The sequence below is a fragment of the Hemitrygon akajei genome, chromosome 22, assembly GCF_048418815.1.
Source record: "Hemitrygon akajei chromosome 22, sHemAka1.3, whole genome shotgun sequence".
In the NCBI taxonomy this organism is placed as follows: domain Eukaryota; kingdom Metazoa; phylum Chordata; class Chondrichthyes; order Myliobatiformes; family Dasyatidae; genus Hemitrygon; species Hemitrygon akajei.
The window spans coordinates 34,786,891-34,812,161 of NC_133145.1; the positions used below are offsets into that span (position 1 = coordinate 34,786,891).

Genomic DNA, 25,271 nt, shown 5'->3' on the forward strand with positions numbered 1-25,271 from the left:
ACCTATATGACTTTTTGGAGAGTCGGAAGAAACCTGAGCACTTGGAGAGTGCCAATGCAGTCACGGGGGAGAAGGTACAAACTCCTTACAGATGGTGGCAGAATTGAACTTGAGTTGCTGGAGCTGTAACAGGAGTACGCCAACTGCTAGGCTGCTATGCCACCCAGGGGGTAATTTATTACTCCAATACATCTTGCTCTTCCCTCCTATTTGTCTCTAATTCGCTGAACTACTGAATGTCTAAGAATATAAAATTACTTTTAGCTACTTGAGATCTAAAAGACTTGCTTCCTTAAAACTTTCTCCAACTGCTGTTATTATTTGTCACGTGAATGATCATTTGGGGGATTCAAATTCAACCTGAAAAACTGGCCTTAGTACCTCTGACTCAGAACCACGTCCCGTGCCAAATCAAGACCCTAAATGAAGGGAAGTGGTGAAATTAAATCTGCATCTCGCCTGATGGTATTACACTGGTGCCTGTGCCTTGAGCATTATAATGGTGGGAGGTGGTGAGGTCAACAACTCTGAGTCGAGAGGCAAGCATCGATAAATTGAAAGGCCTTTGGCACAATTGGGTGAACACCTAGAAAAGAAAGAACAATCAAAACACAGTAAGAGAATTCTAGGGACAAGGCCCCAGGTTCTGACAACTGAGTCTAATTAGCACGCACTGCTTGCTCCACCTTAGGCTCAGTGGGTCATCTGGCCTAGATGTGTGGGTATATGACAGGGGCAAATTCACAAAACAATCCAGATCCAGTATAATCTAATCCCCTGCTCCACTTCATCATTTAAATTTCTTAAAAAATGAACAACAGTTCTTTCAGACTATCTTTGATAAACGAGCCAGATAATTTTGCTGATCTCGTAGGAAGGTTCAAAAAACCACCAGATAAGTTTTTTTGAAAAGGAGTTTAAGTGTAAGATGTGAAATGATAAACATTTGTCTGAACTTAATAGCTGTGGAATAAATTACTAGAGAAGGTGGTTCAAATTATTTTGAAGGGATTTAGGGCATAACTAGGTTAATATTGAGAAAGAAAAAATGTAAATAGAAAAAAATATATTAACAGAAAAAGTTGGGTGGAAGAAGAAATGTGCTCATTGAACCAAGGCTTTTTAAAATCTACCTCTGTTGTGATTTTCTGGAACCTATTATATATCAATTGAAAGGCTGAATTTTGTATAAATGGAACAGCAATGTTGATTTAATTTCTAGTTGTCCAAAGGTTATAGATAAACTTCCTTCTGTTGCTGTCATTAGTTGTCAACTAAGGTTGAAACTGCTGCTAACCATTTGAAAAGTTCTCTGCTATATCACATACACTTTTGAACATAATCCAGTGCAATAAATCATGGCTCTAACACTCAGAAAGCAATCTGCAAGAACACAAGTGAAAGAAAGCTGTCCAAGTGCTGGAGACGAATTACTTATTTATGATTTAACTGATGAACTTCTGTGTCTCAGCAGTTAATATCAATCTTATTATGAATTTTTGTTCTGCTTTTCCCTCATTGATTTTTAGTTCCACAACCTTTTCTCCTGTACCGATGCTTTTGTCTGAATTGAAAAGTATTTGTTTGATTTGAAAAGTATTTCAATGTGGTTACAGATGGCCAGGGAGGCTTCCCTTTTTGGCTGGAGTATACAGGGTGACATATCTTCAAAGCAGATTTATCACGCAAGTCAAATCCTACACAAGGTCGCAATGTGATTAGTTTCAAGAGATGTAAAATTGTATTTTCATTTTTTCATGTATTATTACAGATGATAATAATGGCTACAATGTGTTTTAATAGGACATAATAATATTATCTGTAAATACTTAACAAAGAAACCACACAACAAAATTCACATAGTATGTCATATTTTTCAGGAATCTTTAATCATGATTACAATAGGGATGGAAAACATCTATTTTAATTCTTGCAGAGCACAGATATCTATCTTGTATTTACTTTTAAATCGCAAAGAGATTTGCACTTCTAAGAGTGCATTTGACACTGAACAAAGGAAAACAATAAACAGTAATAAGTATTCCAATTTTATATTTCTCAAATAAAATTAGCCTTTTCACATAAAAGTAACATAAAGCTACAGGCAACCATCTGGGAGTGTGTGGGTTTCAATATTTTTAAAGTATAAACATTCACTGAAAGCTTAGCATTAGCTACTAAGATTACTAAATTAAAAGTCACCTCTTGTCTGTATATCTTATACAAAACTATACTCTACATATTCAGCTTAAAGCAGCAGCAACAAATAGTTACTTTATTCTTGATGAATGCTAACACTGCTCATGGATTCTTGTAGAAAATTTATGATCAACAAAATATTGCACAACACTACTTTGTTTACACAGATAGCAAACATTTCAAGATGTTTTTTCACATCAATGCAGTCTTCAGATAACATAAGATTCAATTTTGTTAAATTAAAACACAAGTTCTTCATTCATTCTCCATAGAGAGGTGAAATTCCTCTTTTACCTGTCTGTAACAGTTTTCTCCTTTGTTTGAAATGACCTGTTTCTAGTTATATCTAAAAGTGGAAAGCAACTCACTTTAAAAGGAGACATTTTTGCATTACTAGGCAGCGTTATGTGGCTAAGGGAATGAAGCTGTGGCTATTAGAATGCAACTGACCATGTGTATTCCATTGAGAATTTATATTACATGTATAGAGTACAGGTAGTAAACTTTATATTCACAGTTTACCATGGGACTAAATAAACTGAGTTGTGAAGATCCATGTTTTTGTACGGATATATTTATATTCATGTTTCTCAGCTTACTGGGAGATGCTCATGATTAAGGCGAAAGAATAAGAAATGGTGGCCTTAAAGGCATTTCAAATTGCTTGACTTCAGTCTGTCATGGAACGAAGTTATACCCAACACCAGGATATCACATCAGGCCATTCCCAAGTTTCAGCTATGTTTTACTAGAGGAGCCCATGTTACTTTAGTTTAAATTCAATTTCACCTTCCAACGTGATGGAATATTGATTAGAATAAACCACATGCAAATAAAAACAATTCTATGCTCTCCGTATCTTTGAAGATTGGTTTAGCTAAGTTAGAAAAAGTTCACTTTACTTTTCAAAATTTAGCTTTATTAGTCTAAAGCAGTCATTACCTTCCAATGTGTTGTGAATACCTTTAATTTATTTTTTGATATATTTTATTCCAAACAATTATTTTTAAAATGAAGAGATCTTGCTTTATAGAATAACCTTACACTAAATGAATATATCCTATCTTATTTACTTGATATACTTTGAATTGATATTGTAGTTTGCTTTATTTATGATATGGATGAGGTTCTTTTTTTAGCAGAATTTTTTTACACTAATGTTTGAGATTCAGTAAGTTTTCTTTACAGCTTACACAATTTATATTGTTAACATAGTCGAGTTAATTTTCCTGTAAATTCATGGGTTTGGCAGTGTGGATGAGGTTTTATAGAATTCTATGCCAGTTTCTTGCCTGTCTGTGGGATCTTTGGAAAACACTGAAGATGCTATTGATAGGGTTAAACAAGAGACAGGGACATGGTTGTTTGGAATGGAGTACTTTAGTTCTGTTGAGAGTTGGGATAGGCTTGGCTTCTTTTCCATGTAGGCTGAGGAGAGATCTGCCTGAAGTATATAGAATTTTAAGAGACGTAGTTAGGGTAGACAGCCCTTTACTTCAGGAAGGCGTATACTACAGTGAGACAAATGGATTTAAAATGAAATCTGAGGATATTTTTTAAACACAGAGAGTGATTGATAACTGGAATTCAATGCTACAAGAGCTGATGAAATCAGACATAATCATTACTTGAATATGCAGTTCACAGAAGTATATGAACGTAGTGTGTTTCTGTGCTGTACAAATTATGACTTTATGTACCTGAAGAATAAAGAAAAAGACAAGGAAGTGATTTGGACACAGGGAAATAATTTAAAATCTGCAGTTCTGGAGGGTGTGGGACTGAATATAAGCACTTTGGACTGTTCAAGACAAAGACAGGCTTAACACAGTAACCGTCTGATCTGCAAGTAGTAAAATCATTGACAATGGTTTGAGCAAGATCTGGCAATGTTTCAGAAATGAAAGGGGGTTGTTTTGTTGTTTTTGTAAAGAAGAGGATCTGGGAATGAAAGCTCACTTCAGAGTCAGACAGGTTGGACAGTCTGTTTCGGGAGAGTCTGGTCAGGAACAGCATGGAATGAAAACACATTTGGCATTGAAGGCAAATTAATGAAAAGTATAACTCATGAATGCATAAAAAGTAACAAGAATGTATTAAAATGTTAAATCATATTTCCAAATATTCCTTAAAGATTATGATCTCACCCCTCCTACGATATCCTCTGCTGTTGCAAATTGCATTTTCTCTCTTATTCCAGAGTAATCTCCACATTTTCCTACTGTTGAAATACATCAAATACAAAACATCTGATTTGAAAAATTAATTGCAGCTTTTCTGAAAAAATGTTTTAGCTTCTACCCATTCTTCTTTCCTTTTTACCAATTCCTTAAACTCTATCTAAAATTAACATTGACTTTTAAAATTTCCTCTTCATAATTATTTAAATAAACCCAACAATCTTCTTATCCAGAAGCTTTTTTCCCCTCAGGCTGCTGTTTCCTACTTTAAAAAGCAGTCCCATATTAAAGAAATAGCATCACTCTCTGGAAAAACAATATCGAGTGGATTTTATACACAACAGATCTATTCTGCTGGCCTAGCAGGGAAAGTGAAAAATGATTTCCTGAGAAAGAAGGCCAATTTTGAATTCAATGGAACCTCTGGTACTCTCGATGCCAAAGATGAGGTGCATCTCTTCAAAAAACCTTAAATCAGTTTCTCATCAGGTTCCCCCTTTTTTCTAGACACTGAAGATTAGACTGCCGGCAGGTTCAGTGCTTGCAATGCAAGCATTTCAACATGCAAACTTACAGACTACTCTAAAGAAGAAGAAATTGAGTTTAACTTTGCCCTTGAGCAAACTGCCACAAATACTGTCCTTTCCCTTTGTCGTTGCTGCAAGTTACTCATGGCACATGTCTTGCCTCCATTTTGTTCTCAGTACAAGAGCTACATGATCTGTTAGTGACGACGGTGAAACTGACAGAAGGCTTGTTTTCATAATCATTGTGTGTGCTTTTTTTCCACTGTCAGGTAATGCTAAAGTTTTACTTATCTAAAATCCAAAAAGGACATAAGATACTGAAATAATGCAGGGATAGACAAGGCAAAAGGTGCAAGCTTACACCAGCTACAGGTTTAAAATCAGAATAGAGTACATGTTGAGACAGTTGTAGGACAGGAGAAGTCTGGCATAAGGTATGAAGACCCCTAATTTTTTTCTCTAACTAGCCATAGCCTCAGCACTGGGTATTCCCATGATTTTGATCACAATTGTTTTTCCATTGTCACCAGGCAAGGTGAGCCATCTGGCCCTTCTATTTGGTCAATCTAGTGTCCAATTGTTCACCCCTTGTGTGATAATGCTATGTCACTGCCACCAAAGAGCTGACAATGCATTTAAGCTATGAGAATTGGGTGTGAGATAAGTAACAAGGCTATCTATTTGAGGAGGTGGTGAAGTATTTGAATGTTCGGTATAATTTTTGATTGACAGAGTTTACCAGTAAGTGAGCGATGGAGATATGCTGCATTGTGTGGTGCCTGGGATTACTAGAACAATTGCTGGGATGTAAATTTTGGAAATGCATTCACTAACCTTGGCTACATGCAGGATTATCCTTATGTCTATCCAGTTCTTGGCATTGATCTCCAAGCCCCTGCACCACTGTTTCCTGGTCACACTTGGATATAGAGCATCTCTCCTCATCTCCTCACCAAGACCTCTGGTGCAGTTTACTGAATCTATGCTATCTCCAATGCTGCACCATTCAATGTCAGAGAAACGTATGCAAGGTACTATACATCCTGAAATTCTTGTTCTTCACAGACATCCATGAAAACGGAACGGCACCCCAAGGAATGAGTGACATTAAACCCCCCACTCCCTCCTTCTCATGCACAAGCAGCAGCAAAGCAGCAACCACCCCCACCCCTACTTACTTTCACAAAATGATATTCCCCAAGTTTATTTCCCAACAGAATACTCATGGGCACTTCTAACCACATTGAACCTTCTCTCTAAAATTTACAGACCAGCTTTAACTGGTGCTAGACTCTGTAATGGACTCGGACGAAGCATTCAGTAGTGTTTGCACTAACACTCTGCTACATTCAATGCAAGAAGTAGTTTTCACAGTTAGATATCAAATTTAGCCTTCTGCAAACTAACTGAGAATAACTGAATGCAAAACCACATACAAAATGTATACTATTAGGAAGTTAAAGAAACCCATGCACATAATAAAGAACACAGTAAAAAATGCAGACATATGCTGGCAGAAATATTACTTGTTGGCAATATGTTTGTCAAACAGAAGGATCATTTATGATCAATGTCATATGTTAAATTTTGCTTGCCTTCTCACAATAAAAATACTTTGTGCAAGGCATTGGCCCCGTAATGTTGTTTCCCATCAGTCAGCAATGGGACACATATAAAGTGCAATAAATACTGTCTGTTTATCATTTTGAAAAGAAGAAAAAAATAATTAATCACACCCTTCCTGTGCTTTGTAGATATATCACAGAAATTAGGTTGTTGTAAATTATTGTTATTTTTATTCCTCACGCAGAGTTCAGGAAACAATATGTAAACAGTTTCAGTCCATGAGAAGATACCCACACTTGATTTCTTGGTGAAAACATTTGTGGTTGAGATTATTCTGTATATCGCTTATAGTGCAGAAATTATTTACACCAATTCCTATAGCCTCCAGCAACTTCACATTCTTTCCTTCTGCAAATCTTCTGTTATGTGGTTCTGTTAGACCATTTCCTTTTCACTTTCCCATTGTCACTGGCTTCAGTGTGTCAATCCCACTCTTCATTGGGTGCCTCCTTCCATCCCTATCACCTCTCAACTTCTTACTTTTCTTTTCCTAGCAGTGTTTCTATATCACTTTGACATATATAGCTTGATCTAAGCATTCTATTTCTAATCCATGCCCTTCTTAAATCCAGATCGGTTCTCAGCTGTGCACAATGCTCTCACGTCTGCTTCTTTACATCATGTAAATTCATCCCCTGTTGGTTAACCCATAATACTGCATAGAAATTTATTTTTAACCTTCAGTTCCGTTGACTACAATGGAAATGCATTTCAGAGGGGATGCACAACCTGATAATATCAGTATAGAACAGATTCAGCACACCTAATCAAGAATAAATATCCAGGTTTTAATATTTAGTTGTGCATTATACATTCAGTTAGACTATGCAAAGAAAAACTAGTGTCTGCATTTGCTGTGCAATCTCCATTTATTCTTAAAGGAATTGCGTGATGTTGTACAAAATAGACTAGCTTATTTTGTTTTCATATTACCAAGATGCGTTGGTCTGTCTCATGGCAAAATCTAAGGGCCTTGACAATGGATATTTCTTCTTTCTGCTTCCCTTGCCCTTATCACCTTATCAGGAATTGGAGTCAGTCTCAGTGGGAAGGCCTAGATCAGCAGACTGTTTGGCAGTGTCTTACTGATCCCATTCAATCTTTACATATAACACTAATTTATCATAATGTTTGTCTTCACACAATTTTTTTCCCTGTAGATAGTCTGTGCTCCAAGACATGCTAAAACAATTTCTAATCTAGCATGCTGTCAGCATAAAATACTTTGTTTCTTAACAGTACTGGAATTTGCCTTTTGCAGTTGCTTTAATCTAATTAATTTCTTTTTGAACACAGAAAGCAGGTATTTTATTACACAACATGCTTATGTAAAGAGGTCTAAATGCTGTTTGTTGTTTAATGATTACAAACAAGCGAGATACCTACAAGCTTCAGATATGGCAATATTACAGACCAGATTTTTCTGATCAGATTTTAAGATATTAACAATCCGGGATTCTTGTTCGACAAATTCTTCCACATATCATCCCTGTGAAAGCGGTTTCCTTCACCATGGCTGACTGGGCCTTCAGCATCAGGAAGGAAAAACAGTGATCAGGTTTCAAGAGGTGATGTACTCTCACAGTCAAAGCAAGATTTCTTCTTACTGGTATTGGACGGTAGATTATTTTCTCTGAAACACAATAACATTATTCCAATGAATACCATCATGTGCAAAATAAATTGTTCCAATAACTGTTTTCTTTGTGAACTAAAAAGCCTTGTAACTAATTCTAAATGAATCACGCAGGATTAACTTTGAGTGTGGCTAGCATGTGAATAAGGTGGATTGCATAGACACATCTGAGAGGAAAGTAGACGAGGGAGGAAGGGATATGCTGATGAAGAAAGGTAAAAGGAGAAACAAGTAGCACTCACTATGTTGTTCAAATGGCAATTGTTTTGCTTGGTATTTGTTACAGAACTTTGTAACAATTGGTGATCCAAACCACCAGTTTGAAAAGATATCTCAGTAAATGATTCAAAGGGAATCGGAACCATCTCCGTTAGGTCTCTATCTCTATTATGTTCAAAGTTCAAAGTAAATTCATTGTCATAGTGTCACCATATACAACCCTGAAATTCATTTTCTTGTGGGCTACTCAACGAATCTATAGAATAGTAGCTACAGCAGGATCAGTGAAAGCAATAAATATTGAGAACACGAGATAATGAGATAAAAAGTCCTTAAAGTGAGATCATTGGTTGTGGGAACATTTCAATGATGGAGCAAGTGTGTGTAGTTACCCCTTTTATTCAAGAACTTGGTGGTTGAGGAGTAGTAACTGTTCCTGAACCTGGTGGTGGGAATACTGAGGCTCTTGTATCTTCTACCTGATGGCAGCAGTGAGAAGAGAGCACGGCCTGGGTGGTGGGGATCTCTGACGATGGATACTGCTTTGCAATGACAGCTTTTCATGTAGATGTGCTCATTGGTAGGGAGGGCTTTTACCCTTTATGTACCGGGCCGAATCCACTACCTCTTATCGGATTTTCCTTTCAAAGGCATTGGTGTTTCCATACCAGGCTGAAAAAGTTATTTCCAGAATAATTATCAACTATCAGAAGATTTATGCATCAATTTATTTTTAAAGCTTTATTTAGCAAGAATTCCTAAATGATCCAAAATGGCCCCTGTAAGTAGAACTAAAATATCAAGGACCAATAGATATCTTCTGGAACTGATCCTGAAGAAAGGACTCAGCCCAATGCATCAACTGTTTATTCAAACGGCCTGACCTGCTGAGTTCCTCCAGCACTTGCTTGTGCTGTCCTAGAAATTACTTTTGGTTAAACATTTGTCCATAGTGTTTAGATATGATGAAATTAAGATAATCTCTTACAAAGGTATAAATGGCACAACATCTTGGCTTGAAATATCTCCAGAAAACCGAAACTGTATTACTTTTTCTTGCATATGTCTATGTTTAGTACAAACCACAGGCTTTCAACTTATTTCTTAATGAAATAAATAATTCAAGAAAATAATTCACAAGTTCTTGCATGGCTATTTTTAAACAGTTTTGCCTAAACTCACTGTTCGAGCTGGCAATGATATTATTTGTAAATTATTTGAACTCTTGGGCTCAATGATGTTAGTTTACAATCAGTGGAATCCACTGTTCAGCGAAGGTTTTGCAAAGTTGAATAAGGCCAGCATTAAAGTAATCTTCACAGTCAAGAAAAACTTGATTGGCACTGTTAAATGCTGTTTTGGAACCCTCGCTGCATAATTTAGATTCACAGAATCACAGAGTCATAGAAAAGTGCATCATAAAAAAGGACCTTCAACCCATCTAGTCCATGTTAATTCATGTAAACTGCCTAATCCCATCCACCTGCATCCAGACCATACCCCTCCATAGCCCAGCCATTCATGTACCTATCCAAACCTCTTAACTTGGAAATCGATCTCATATGGACCACATTCTGACAGCTCACTCCACACTCTCATGGCCCTCTGAGTGAAGAGGTTTTTCCCTTATCTTCCCCTTAAACATTTCACCTTTCACCCTTAACCCATGACCTCTAGTTGTAGTCCCACCCAATCTCAGTGGGAAAAGCCTACATTTAGCATATCGATATCTTTCATGATTTTGTATACCTCTATCAAATCTTCCCTCTATCTTCTACATTCCAAGGAGTAAAGTCCTAACCTATTCAATCTTTCCTTATATCTCAGGTACCCCAGTCCAGGCAACAAATTTTCACTGTATTGTTTCAGCCTTATTTACATCTTTCCAGCAGGTCAGTGGCCACAACTGCACCCAATATTGCAAGTTAGGCCTCACCAACATCTTATACAACTTCAACATAACATCCCATATCTTGTACTCAGTACTTTGATTTATGGAGGCCAATATGCCATAAGCTTTCTGTATGACCCCATCTACCTGAGACACCACTTTCAATGATTTAAGATCATGTATTCCCAGATCCCTTTCTTCTACCACACTCCTCAGTGCCCTACTGTTCGCTGTGTACGACCTACCCAGGTTGTTCATACCAAATTGCAAAACCTCACGCTTGTCTGCATTAAATTCCATCTGCTATTTTTTTAGGCCATTTTTCAGCTGGTGCAGATCCCGCTGCAAGTTCGGATAGTCTTCCTTGCTGTCCACTGCACTCCCTGTTTTGGAGTCATCTACAGATTTGCTGATCCAGTTAACCACATTATCATCGGGATCATTATTATAGATGACAAACAACAACAGACCAGCACTGATCCCTGCAGCATGCAGGCCAGTCAGAAAGGCAGCCATCTACTACCACTCTCTGGTTTCTCCCACAAAGCTAATGTCTAATCCAACTTACTATCTCATCTTGAATGCCAAGCAACTGAACCTTCTTGTCCAACCTCCCTTGTGGGACCTTGTCAAATGCCTTGCCTTCATTAACTTTCCTGGTAAAATTAGTAGATAGGGATAGTATTTTTACTCTGCAAGATTAGTTAGACACAACCTACCATGCACAAATCCATGCTGACTATCCCTAATCTGTCCATGTCCTCCCAAATAGTTTTATATCCAGTCTCTTAGTATACCTTCCAATAACTTTTCCAGTATAGATGACAGGCTTATCAGCTTATAAATTCCTAGTTTATATTTAGAGCCTTTCTTAAACAGGGGAAGAATATTAGCAATCATCCAATCGTATGGTACCTCATCTGTCACTAAAGATGGTTTAAGTATCTCTGCTAGGGCTCCTGCAATTTCTACACTTGCCTCCCAGGGTCCAAGGGAACACCTTGTCAGTCCCTGGGGATTTATCCACACTAATTTACCTCAAGACAGCAAACAACTCCTCAGCTCCTCCTCTGTAATCTGCATAGGGTTCATGACCTCGCTGTTGCTTTGCCTCACTTCCATCTCCCAAGTAAATACAGATGCAAAAAATCTATTTAAGATCTCCCCTAAAGCACACACAAAATGCTGGAGGAACAGCATTACAGAGAGGAGGTGCAGCGGCTAACGGACTGGTGCAGAGCCAACAACCTGTCTCTGAATGTGAACGAAACAAAAGAGATGATTGTTGACTTCAGGAGGGCATGGAGTGACCACTCCCCGCTGACCATCAACAGCTCCTTGGTAGAGATCGTTAAGAGCACCAACTTTCTTGGTGTTCACCTGGCGGAGAATCTCACCTGGTCCCTCAACACCAGCTCCATAGCAAAGAAAGCCCAGCAGTGTCTCCACTTTCTGCGAAGGCTGAGGAAAGTCCATCTCCCACCCCCTATCCTCATCACATTCTACAGGGGTTGTATTGAGAGCATCCTGAGCAGCTGCATCACTGCCTGGTTCGGAAATTGCACCATCTTGGATCACAAGACCCTGCAGTGGATAGTGAGGTCAGCTGAGAAGATCATCGGGGTCTCTCTTCCCGCCATCACGGACATTTACACTACACGCTGCATCCGCAAAGCAAACAGCATTATGAAGGACCCCACGCACCCCTCATACAATCTCTTCTTCCTCCTGCCGTTTGGGAAAAGGCTCCGAAGCATTCGGGCTCTCACGACCAGACTATGTAACAGTTTCTTCCCCCAAGCTATCAGACTCCTCAGTACCCAGCGCCTGGCCTGACAGCTTGCACTATTGTCCTGTTTATTATTTATTGTAATGTCTGCTCTGTTTTGTGCTCTTTATGCAGTCCTGTGTAGGTCTGTAGTCTAATGTAGATGTTGTGTGTTTTTTTTTTCTCTCTGTGTTGTTTTTTTACATAGTTTAGCCTAGTTTTTATAATGTGTCATGTAACACCATGGTCCTGAAAAACGTTTTACTATGTACTGTACCAGCAGTTATGGTCGAAATGTCAATAAAAGTGACTTGACTTGACTTGAACTCAGCAGGCCAGGCAGCACCCAGGAAAAGAATACAGTCGATGCTTCCGGCCAAAAACCTTCAGCAGTTCTGCAAAGTCTCTTCCAGGGATGCCTACCCTGAAGAAGTTTAAATCTTCCCTGCATCTGCAGATTTTCTCGTTTGTGATAAGATCTCCCCTATCTCTTTCGGCTCCGTGCATAGATTACCATTCTGATCGTCTAGAGGACCATTTTTGCTCCTTGTAATCCTTTTGCACTTAACATATCTGTAGAATCCCTTTAATTTGTTTGCTAGGGCATCCTCATGCCTTCTTTTAGCCCTCCTGCTTTCTTTCTTAAGGGTTCTCTTGCATTTCTTATACTCCATAAGTACCTAATTTGTTCCTGCCTGTCTATACCTGCTATGCACCAACTTTTTTCTTAACAAGTGCCTCGATATCACTTGAAAACCGAGGTTCCCTAAACCTGTCATCTTTACCTTTTATTCTGACAGGCACATACAAGATCTGTACTCTCAAAATTTCACGTTTTGAAGGCCAAGAACTTCTTTGCCAGAAAATAATCTGTCTCAATCCACACTTGCCAAATCCTTTCTGATACCATCTCAACAGGCCTTTTTCCAATTACAATCTCCAAACGCAGACCATAACTATATTTTTCCATATTTACTTTGAAACTAATGGCAATATGATCACTAGATGAAAAGTGTGCCCCTGCACAAACTTCTGTCACCTGCTCTGACTCCTTCCCTATCACAGGTCAGGTATCGCACACTGTCTCAATGCGACTTCTATGTCCTGATGAAGGAAACTTTCCTGAACACATTTCACAAACTCTGTCTGATCTAGTCCTTTCACAGCATTGGAGTCCCAGTCAATATGTGGATGTTAAAATTACCTACAATAACAACCTTATGTTTCTTGCAACAGTCTGCAATCTCTCTACAAATTTATTCCTCTAATTCCTGCGGACTGTTGGGGGGGGGGGGTCTACAATTATAAAGCTATTAAAATGGTCATCCTTTTCTTATTCTTCAGTTCCAACCATAAAGCCTCACTATTTGAGTTCTCTAGTCTGCCCTGACTGAATAGTGCCATGACATTTTCCTCGACTAGTAACAACACCCCTTCCCCTTTAATCCCTCCTGCCCTGTTGCATCTAAAATAAAGAAACCCCAGAAAACTGAGCTGCCAGTCCTGCTCCTCCTGCAGCTAAGTCTCATTAGTGGCTACAATACTATAATTCCATGTATTAATCCATGTCCTATGCTCACCTGCCTTTCCTACAGTACATCTTGCATTAAATATATGTAACACAGAACATTAGTAGCACCATGCTCAACCTGTTAATTCCTCACTTTGGCTGAGGTCTTAATAACATTTGCCTCCACAACCTCTTCACTATCTGTTCTGGGATCCTGGTTCACCATCCCCCTGCAACTCTAATTTAACCTCTCACCCCCATACAGCACCAGCATACCTTCTTGCTATAACATCTTCCCCCTCCAGTTCAGGTACAAGCCGTATCTTCTGTACAGGTCCCACCTTCCCTGAAAGAGAGCCAAATGATCCGAAAATCTTATGCCCTGCCTCCGACACTATCCTGAGCTACATGTTGAACTGTATCATCTCCCAGTTTCCGACCTCATTAGAATGTGGCACAGGGAGCAATCCTGAGGTCACAACCCTGGAGGTCATGTCCTTTAACTTAGTACCTAACTCCCTGAACTCACTTTGCAGAAACTCCTACCTCCTACCACAGGTATCTTCCTACCTATGACTTTGGAACCGTCAAGGACCACGACTTCTGGGTGTTCACCCTCCCTTTTAAGAATGCTGAGAACTTGATCTGAGATGTCCCTGGCACCCAGGAGGCAACATTCCATCTGGAAATCTTATTCCTGTCCACAGAACCTCCTTTATGTTCCCCTTATTAATGAATCCACTATCACCACAGCTCATCTTTTCTCCTTCCTTCCCTTCTGAGTCACATATTCAGTGTCAGAGATCTGACTACTGTGATATTCTTCTGCTAGGTTAATCCCCCCAGCAGTATCTGAAGTGTTACACCTGTTGTTGAGGGAGATGGCCACAGAGGTGTTCTGCATTGGCTATTCAACTCCTTTCCCCTTCCTAACTCTCACACAGTCGCCTTGGGTTATATTACTTCTCTATATGTCCGGTCTATCACACCCTCAGCATCCTGAATCATCCAGAGTTCATCCAGTTCCAGCTTCAACTCCTTAATGTTAAGTGTTAGAAGCTGCAGCCTCTTGCAGGTGTAGTCATCAGGGACACTGGCCGTCTCCTTGCCTTCCCACATCTGCAAGAGGAGCATTCAACTATGCTGCCTTGCATCCCCACTGTTCTAACTCTGCAAATACTTAGAATAAATAATATATTAATTTCTCGGATATATATTATACTTTGTAATTTCCCCAGTTCATTTATTATAAATATATATACAATAAATGAACCGCGGAAAGAAATCCGCTTACAGCTTTTTCATCTTCTCTCACACAAGCCTCTCCTCACTGAAGGTTTGAGCTAAAGCCTCAGACAACCACTCTATCACTGTCCACTCCAACAATGACTGTTCTGCAACCCCGCATTATTTTAAACTCGTTCTTACCTGTCATTCACAATCGCTGATTGGCTGCTGCTCAGAACACCAGACTGCTGTCAATTGATGCCTTATGTACTCAGTCGGCAGAACTAACTGTGTGCAAATGTTCTTTCTAAAAAAAAAAGCCCATTTTGCTTTTTAAAGACATCAGTAGCCAGGAGGCATAGATTTATGTTAACTGGTCAAAAGATCAGAAGGGATTGTGAAAATTCATTTCACTTAGCAAGTGGTGAATGCGTGGAACTCAATGCCTGAGAGGGCAGTGAAAGAAAAAAAGTCAAATTAAAAATTAAAAAAGGGTCTCAACAATGGACCAAAAATGAAAAAAAAAACATTTTTGCCTTCTGGCTTGGTTGTATTACAAAAATACTACCTCATGATTTTATTAATGTTGAATACAGCCAGAGGAGATGTGAGTTGTTTCATTTTGGGAGATAAGTGTAAAGGGCAAGTACACAATAAATAACAGGACAGCATTAATGCACAAAGGAATCTTGGGGGTCCAAGGCCATAGCTCCCCAAAAGTGGCTTTCCTTTATTAACTGAGGCACTGTGTTCAAGAATCAAGAAGTTGTGTAGTAGCTTCATAAAACTCTGGTTAGCTGCATTTGGAGTATTGCTTACAGCTATGGTTGTCCCATTATAAGGATGTGAAAACCTTGGACAGGATGCAGAAAAGAATTGCCTAGATTAAAGTATATGTTGTATAGGGAGAGGTTGCAAAGAATCCTCTGGACTGTTGGAAATGAATGGGAAATTTACAAAATTATGAGAGGTGTAGATGAGAATCCAGTGTCTTTTTCCAGAGGTGGAGATATAGAATTCTGTTCCTGAACCTGGTGGTGTAGGTCCGGAGTCTCCTAGACCTTCTTTCAGATGGCAGTGGTGAGAAGGGAGCATGACCTGGGTGGTGGGGGTTTTTGATGGTGAATGCTGCTTTCCTGCAACAGCACTTGTTACCATCTTTGATTCAGCCAATGACAGTGGTGTTGTCAACAAACATAAATATGAAATTGGAGCTAAGGGTAACCTCACAGCCATAATGTACTCAGTGGTTGGGAGAATTTTCATATGATGCATTGGGCCATATCCATTATATTTTCCATTAAAGGGCATTGTGTTCCCACACTAAGCCATGATGCAAACGATCAATAAGTTCTCCACCACGCATCTAGCAGAATTTTGTCAAGTTTTAGATGTCATGCCGAATTTCTCATACTTCTAAGGAAGTAGAGGTGTGTTCTCTTCATAATTGCACATATGTGCTGGGCCCAGGACAGATCCTCTGAAATGATAACACAGAGGAAGTTAAAGTTGCTGATCCTCTCCACCACTGATCCCCTGATGTGGATTGGCTAATGGACCTCCATTTTCCTCCTCCTGTAGTCAATAATAAGCTCCTTGGTCTTGCTGACGTTGTTACAGGGGCTAAGCAAACAGTCCTATAGTGCTCCTGTGCTGGTAGAGACTGTGGAAGCACTGTTGTTGCCAATCTGAACTGACTGGAAAGATCCAATTGCACAAGGAGGTATTGAGGCCAAGGTCTTGAAGCTTACTGATTAGTTCTGAGGGGGTGATAGTGTTGAATGCCAGGCTGTAGTCAACGAAGAGCGTCTTTGCTGTCCCGATATCCAGGGATGTATGAAGAGCCAATGAACTGCCATCTGCTCTGGATCTGTTGCTCCAGCAGGGAAATTGAAGCAGATCCAAGTTGCTTCTCAGGTAGGGATTGATATGTTTCATCGCCATCCTCTCAAAGCACTTCCTCACAGTGAATGTACTGTGCAATAGTCATTGAGGCAGGTTACCGTGTATGATTGAAGCCTACTTGAAGCAGGCAAGTACCTCAGACTGCCAAAGCGAGAGGTCAAAGATATCACTGAACACTCCACCCAGTTGATCAGCACAGTTCTTAGTACTTGGCAAGGTACCCCATCTGGGCTGGATTCTTTCCATGGGTTCACCCTCCTGAAAGATGCTCTCACATCAGCCTCAAAACTGAAATCACAGGGTCATCAGGGGCTGTGGGATTTCCTGAAGGTTTCTTCGTGTTGTGATTGTCAAAGCAAGCACAGAAGGCATTGAGATCATCTGGGAATGAAATGTTTTTGTCAGTTATGTCATTTGGTTTCACAACGGCCCTGTTGAGCATCCCCCGGTTTGGTCCAGAATTGCCACTTCACATGTGAGATGGCTTTCTGGAATTCATAACTAGGCCTCTTTTACCCTAACTGGTCGCCAGACCTGAATGCCATTGAGCTGGACCTCAGAAGATTGTGGATTGCATGGTTAATCTGGAGCTTCTGGTCAGGGAAGGCAGATAGATTTTGTGGAGATACACTTGACAATGACAGCTTTAGTAAAGTCTGTAACAACTGTGGTGTATTCATTCAGATCCTCAGATGAGTCCATGAACATGGCCCAGTCCAATGACTCGAAGCAATCCTGCGGCTGCTCCTCTGCCTCCTGCAACCATCTCTTTGCTGTTCTTATCCCTGGAGCCTTGCTCTTTAGCCTCTGCCTGTATGCAGGAAGGATAAGGACAGCCAAGTGACCAGATTTTCTGAAATGCAGTCTAGACATGGAACAGTAAGCGTCCCTAATCATAGTATAGCAGTGATGTAGTGTGTTTGGACATCTGGTGCTGCAGATTATATGCTAATGGTAATTGGGCAGAAATTTAATCTTTGCGATAAGCCTCCCATGAAGGACCTTATCAAACGCCTTGTAAAATCCATGTAAACAACATCCAAAGCTACATCTTCATCGATCGCTCTCATCACCTCATCGAAAACTCAATGAACTTAATAAGACATGACACAAAGCTTTGCAGGCTCTCCCAATGCTCATAAATCTGTCACAGCCACAGAATCTCCTGTATGTTCCCCTAACCGTGAAGTCTCCTATCACTATCACTCTGCCTGACTTTATTACCCTTCCCTGCTGAGCCTCAGAGCCAGATGCAGTGTTACAGGCCTGGTCGCTGCTGCTGTGGCCTGGCAAGTCATCACCCCCTCCAGCAGAACCCTGCACTGACTGCTTGCTCGCCTTACTTCTCCTGGTGCTCACCCATCTAATACCTGAAAGCCTGCTGGCTGGGTGTGACCGCCTCTGTTAAAGTCCCATCTGCGAGATTGTCAGCCTCCTGGATGGTGGTCAGTCCATCCAGCTCCAGCTCCAGTTTCCTGATCTTGACAGTTAGGAGCTGAAGTCAGGTGCACTGTCCACAATGTGATCATCAGGGCGACTGTTAGGCACCCTGAAATCCCACATCTTACAAGAAGAGTATTCCACTGCTCCAATTACCAATTAAAATGAAACCCATTAATTAAGAACTATCATGAATCAAGAATTAGGGACTTACAGGCAACAAAAAGAAGTTGACCTGCCTTCTTGCTGAAACCTTTGAGTTTCATTCTCACTTCTTATTTACTTACCCAGCTCCTTCTTGCCTCACTCATTATACATTTGGCTCTAACTTCTCAAACCTAATTTCTACAATCAAAAACGTGCGATAACAAATGAATCAAAAGCATCCTTAGCCCCTGCCTGTCCTTGCTGAAGCCTGTTAAGTCAAAGCCTCCTACTCTAACACTGGCAGACTCCAACAATGTCAAGCAATAGTTTGATGCATCCTTATAAACCTAAGATATGTCATTTTATTGTTACGTTCCCCGTAACCAGGTGACTTACCAGCAAAGATAGAGAGGTCCGCTGAAGTCTGATGGTACTATTTTCAAACGTTTTTTATTTATAAAGGGGCACAAACGTATGGTTAATACAAAGCATTTAGATCATATACGTCGTCAATACTCAATCTAAAGCACAGGTATAGTAATAATCAATCAGAAATAAGCTCTATCGTTGTCTAGGGGATAATACTGAGTCCAATGGAATATAAAAGTCACTCAGAAATCTGCAGGCTTTTCCGTTTGGGAACCGCTGGCATTTCACGGGTTGGAGAGAGAGATTGGTGAGAAAAAGGAACACTTGCCCGTCGTCTTTGCGAAGCAAATCCCTGTTGTTAGTTAAAACAGTTTTCCTTTGGTTTCAGCCACAAACTCCCGATCCGGAATCTAACGCACGTGGCTTCTTCCAAAATGGCTTCCCACTCCGACGGGAAGCGCTATCGTGTCTTCTTCGTGTGTCTCCTTGGTGCGTCTGAGGGGCCGCCTCAGCAGCCCACCTTTTATCCGGACTTGCAGGGTTGTAGATGTCATTCAGGGTGGGGTGAGGCAATCTTTCCCCATCACCCAGCCCACGTTGCCCTGAGGGTTTGCACGTAGTCCAGTCCCTTATTCCACAAAGGTGTCTCCAAGAGACAATGGCCATGTCCATGGCTTTTGTCTGGCTGAGAGGCCAGCCCACATTCCAAACCTTAAGGCTTCTCTCTTATTTTCCTGAGTCCAATTTCAGCATGTCACTCTCTCTCTTGCGATTCTCACAAAGGAGGGGGCTGGGGTCATAACATTATTAGAAGGATATATGGAACATTCTGTACTTCCATGTTTGGCACAGCTTTGTGGGCTGAAGGGCCTGTATTATGCTATAGGTTTTCTATGTTTCTACGTTTCCAATCTACGTAGGTCACTCGGTCCCATTTTGTTCATTGTTTGTTGAATGAATTGCCACCACTTCCTGTTGTCAAACAATTCTATCAAGTTTCAACATCTTCACTGCCAATTTCCATCCTGCTTTCATTCACCTAGTCAGTCTATGATTCGTTCTCTCCATTTTAGGAGAAAGGTTAGAACATCCAAAAATAGATGCAGAATAAGGGCATTTGACCCTTCACAACTGCTCCATAATTCAATAAGATTACCTCTGATCTTTTACCTCAGTGTTGCCTTCCTTAGCCTTAGATCACTAACTCCTTAGCCCTTTGATCTCTGTCTTAAATATGTCTTGTCTGTCACTTAATTGAAGTCTGTCTGAATGGTCAAATAAACCACATCTACTCGTTCTTCTTATCTACTCTCTTAGTTACAATCTCAAAAAACTGACAAATATGTCATACATATTTCTCTTACACAAATCTATACTGGCATTGTTCATTCCTTTTATTAATTTAAGTGCACTGGTACAGATTTGTTAATTATAAATTCTAGCATTTTCCCTACTACCAAGCTAACTGCTCTGGAACATCCCATTTTCTCTCTTCCTCTATTCTTAATTAGCAGGTAGTGATTTTTACACCTTCCAATTTATGCAAAACATTCCCAAATCTGTGGAATGTCAACAAATACATCTGCCATCTCTTCTTGGTGTGCAGGTCATCAGATCTGACTATTTTTAGGCTTTCAATCTATTAAATTTTCTAATATTACTTCTTGTACCATTAGTATATTCTTTAGCTCTTCATTCTATCTATTGTTCTCCACATTTTCTGGATGAATGTTTGTTTAATTTCTCAGTCATTATTTCCTTTCCCAATATATTATGTTTCTGCATTCTCAGTTTGCAAGGGATTCTCTTTTTGCTGATACTATTTTTTACATATTTAAGTATGCTTTATAGACCTCTTAATGTTTCTTGCTAGATAGCTTATTGTTAAATTTGATTTTCTCTCAACTTTTTGTTGGTGCTTTGTTGCATTCTGAAATTTTCTTAATCCTTAGGCTTACAACTTTTTTTTGTGTTTCATTTTAGAGTTTTTATTTGCTTGATATTCTCTTTATTTTCTCTTGCTTCTGGACCACTTCTTTTATTCTATAAAGGAATATATATTTAGTATGAAATATTGTATTAATAATTTGAATATTAGTCTAGCCTTTTAATGTAGCTTCCCAATCTACCACAATCAATTTACACAACATACTATATAGTGGCCATTGATTAGATTTTAGATTCTGTTTTGGAATTAACTAAATCACTTTCAATCTTTATACACACATTCTTCCATATGCCTTTTAAGATACACAATACAAATTAATCCTTTATCATTATACAGTTTAAAAAATAGCCTGATCGCTTGTTTCTTCCTCAAAGTACTGATCCTGAAGCCATTCCATAAATTTGTTTTCTGCGTGATTATTGCTAATTTACCCACTCTATACATAGGTTAAGAGAACTCACGACATTAGTTTCACCTTTGTTACATATATGTTTAACTTATTTGTTTTTTTTTGTACATAGCACAGCAACCCAATTTCAATCTTGACTTCTCGTTCTGTCCAAGTTTACAACTGCATGGGTTTCCTCCATCTGTTCTAATTTACCTTCCACAATGCAAAAATATGCAGTAGGTAAGATAAGTGGCCACTATTAATTGTCCCTTAATAGTAGCATCTGGAGAGTGTAGAAGGGGAGAACAGGTCACAGTGGACAACTAGTTGAGGAATTGGCCAGCTTAAACCTTACGGGCAGAAATTGATTTGGAGGGCTGAAATAGCTCACTTCAAAGTTGTAAGGAAGATAATGTGAACTACTGTATGCCACAGATTACCACTACTGTCTAAGTGCTTACGTACAACTCTCTCCATTATTTTATATCCCTGGTATTTTTTTAGCTGCAATCAAACTGATCATGCTCCATTTTTTCCATTGTATTGTCTTTTATATATGCTTGAATATGGGGGATGTATAAACAACAACACAAAAGCTACTTCTCCTGTTTCCATTTTCCACATCTCTTCTAATATATTTAATTCCTAAAATTGGTTATTTTGCAACCATGTTTCCATAACAGTTGCTGGATTGTACAAGTTATTTCTATGTGTGCTATTAATTCATTTATTTTGTCTTTTTATCTGCTCTGTCTTGATATCTTATTTTGTTTACTCCATACTTGTATATCCATTCTGCTTTTGTTCACACAGGCTGAACAACATCTGCTGGACAAGTACAATGAATCTTCCAGCCAACTCCTGGTTTTCTGTGATGGGTTGATATGTAGTTATTCCTTACTGTCCCTCTGGACTGACTAGCTCTGCAGTACTTAATCTAAAAGGTGTTACAGCCACCTGGAATAAAGTGTGCAGATAATCACCATCTCCATGATACTATGCAATGTTGACATCTTGAATTCAATCTCCAATATGAGCTGAAGTTCCCCATGCTGCAGAGATTTACTACAAATGTCATTGCCATAGATGAGAACGGTTTTCTTCAGCTCCATCTAAATGCAGCAGTCACACAGCATCTGCTCTGCCATGTCTGTTCAACTGCAATTAATGCAAGATGGCTTGGCACGTCAAGAAACTTGAGAGTTGTGGATAGAGCTCAGCACATCAGGGGAACCATCCTCCCCTCCCTAAATCCAGCATAATCAAAGACCCTAGCCACCCTGAATATCTTTTCTTCTCCTCTCTCCCACGAGAAGGAGAAGCATAAACCTAAGAGTATGTACCACCAGGCTCAAGGATAGTTTCTATACCACTGTTATCAGACACTTGAATGAACCTCTTGTATGATAAGATGGACTCCCGACCTCACAATCTACCTCATTATAAGTGCATAAGGCCATAAGGCATAGAAGCAGAATTAAACCATTTGGCCCATCAAGTCTGCTCTGCCATTCAATCATGGCTGACCCCTTTTCCCCCTCTTCAGCCCCACTCCCTGCCCTTCTCCTCATGACCCTTGATGTCGTGTTCAAGCAAGAGCCTATCAATCTCTGCCTTAAGTACACCCAATGTTCTGGCCTCCAGAGCTACCTGTGGTAACAAATTCTACAAATTCACCACCCTCTGGCTAAAGAGGTTTTTCCACATCTCTGTTGTAAATGGATGTCCTTCTATCCTGAGGCTGTGCCCTCTTGTCCTAGACTCCCCCACCATGGGGAACATCCTTTCAACATTCAAATGGTTTCAATGAGATCCCCCTCATCCTTCTAAATTCCAGCAAGTACAGGCCCAGAGTCATCAAATGTTCTGTGTATGATAACCCTTTCATTCCCAGAATCATCTTGTGAAGGTCCTTGGAACCCTCTTGAAGGCTAGCATGTCTTTTCTTAGATGAGGAGCCCAGAGCCGTTCACAATACTCAAGGTGAGGCTTACAGTTTTATGGTAGATTTTGCACTTTATTCTGCATTGTTAACATTTTACCTTATTCTAGCTCAATGCTCTGTGTCCTGTTTTGCTCTGCATGAACAATATGCAAGACAAACTTTTCACTATATTTTTGTACATTTGGCAATAATAAACCAATATTAATAATGCCAAAACAAGTGGGGCTGTGCCTTTTCTTGACCTATTGTCTTTTATTATCCAATATGACCGACTTCAACCAGCTCCACATGGCCAGCTACATGTTTATCACTTTATACAACTTGTTCACTTTTGCAAATAAAAACTAAAAAACTAATAAAATCTGGTAGATAAGTAAAACAAATAAATATCGTAAATGAAATCACCCTCTTGCTCTATGATGCTTACCTTCAGTAGACACTGCACTCACTGGCACTGCAAATATGCTGTGCCTTAGCAAATTTCACAGACTGAGATCCCAAATGTACTAATATTGCAAATAATTCCATTTAGTCTGAAGGTGTGACCATGACCACTTTAGTTTACCATCCTATTTCTACTTTAACCCACCTTAGTCTTCTTACTTTGAAGAAGTAAGGTTAAGAAACCTTCTATCTCCTGATTAGGCACATTACAGCCTTGTTGACTCAGCAAAGAATCAAATTTTTATTTCAAATTACTGGTGTTTAATCTTTTTCTCGCCTCTTCCAGTAATTTGAGATTTTATTCGTCTCTTTGAATTTAATCTTCCTGCAGGCATACATTATATGATTTACCAGCTTCTTTCAGCGGAATCCACTTCCATGATTGTTATTCCATTCTCCTACTGCCTCTCCGTCCATTTTGCTTATTCTATATCCATCCAGCTAACACTCACCATCACCTCTGCCCTAACTTCCCCCATTCTTTTCTGTAACTCAAAACATTTTTTGTCTCTTAAGTTTTCTTTGATTTAAGGTCATTAATTGGAAGCATTTCCCCTCCACAAATGCTGAATATTTCCAGTAGTTTTGCTTCATTTCACCACTTGAACTAAAGCTAAATCTCATAATCACAAATCCTGATTTGCAAGGATAAATAATTGGTCCCTAAAAGAGCAATTAATTTAAAATACTGTTATTCACTCCCTGCATATTTTCATAATGCATGAAAACACATTGATCACAAACTATTACAAATCATAATAAAATTACCCTTATTCACTCTATCAGCTCTCATTTTCCAAGACAATACTTATATGGGTTGGCCTTCTTCCCCCCATTTTCATGAAAATAAATATTTTGAAAAGACAGATATCTTTTTGCCACGACCTTTCAACTACTTTACAGATGGATGGAGTTCTATAAAAGAGGTGACTTTACTAAAATACAGACCATTAGATTCTAATGCAAATTCCCTTTTATTATCCCTATCACTTTGGAACTATCATGTCAGATCTTCTCAATTAAACAAGTGTTCATCTCTTCAAATTTCATTTATCATTTATTTGTGGCATTTGCCTCTCAATTATGTACATATCTGACTTGAAATATGAGCTAGTTATGGATAAATAGAATCTCTCAAAATTCATCATAAAAAAATATTGCCTTTGATTCTTAATCTTATTCTGACATTCACACATTTCCAACAGTCTGCATTTCTGTCCTGCTGTTAATTTAATTATTTGATTCTATTACAATACACCAGATAGACTACAGTCAGCATGCACCAGTGACTAATAGTATATTGAGATCAAATTTTGAAAACAATTAAAAATGCACATTAAAATACAAATTAAGACCATGTGTGCCTTTACTTACACAGCTTCCATCTTTTACTCAGTGAGTATGAACCCGTAATAGAAGTAGTCCAGAACAACTGTTAACCTTACTGACAGGACTATTTATAAGATGCAGCCATTGTTGTCAATACTAGCCATTTATTGCCCCTCCCTCAATGTTCTTGAATTGAAGACACAGGTAAGAGTTAATCACATTGCTACAGGTTTGGAGCCACGTATAGAGCAGTACAACAATCCAATACTTTCTTGGAAACTATTGAAAAGAACATTCTTGTTTGTGATTCACAAACTCTCAGATTTAATTAATTGATTTTAAGTTTTCTAATGGCAACAGATTGGTTTGAACCCATGACCCTCAGTCAATCATTCAGATGTCTGGCTGTTAGTCCCATGGTTTAAACACTGTAGCACCTTACCCCTAGATTGTGTGATAAAATGCCATAAGCAATTAGAAGATTGAGACCGAGCCAAAGTTGGAGAATGGCCATTTCATGTATACTATGTCTTTATAACCTATGTAGTCAGAAAAAATAGCTGCTTAAAG

General features: G+C 39.2%; 1 protein-coding gene across 2 annotated transcripts in view; it reads right to left on the bottom strand.

The window, feature by feature from the left end:
* Window positions 1-1,870: 1,870 nt before the first annotated feature.
* Window positions 1,871-25,271, bottom strand: part of LOC140714619 (urotensin-2 receptor-like) — a 28,838-nt gene continuing 5,437 nt past the window's right edge. Inside the window, exon 2 of one of the 2 annotated variants that reach the window (XM_073025972.1) lies at window positions 1,871-8,165. The gene's annotated coding sequence lies outside the window, so the exon portion shown is untranslated. Of the gene's footprint in view, window positions 8,166-20,495; window positions 20,688-25,271 lie in introns of those variants that run through there. The other variant, XM_073025973.1, reaches the window with a different exon arrangement.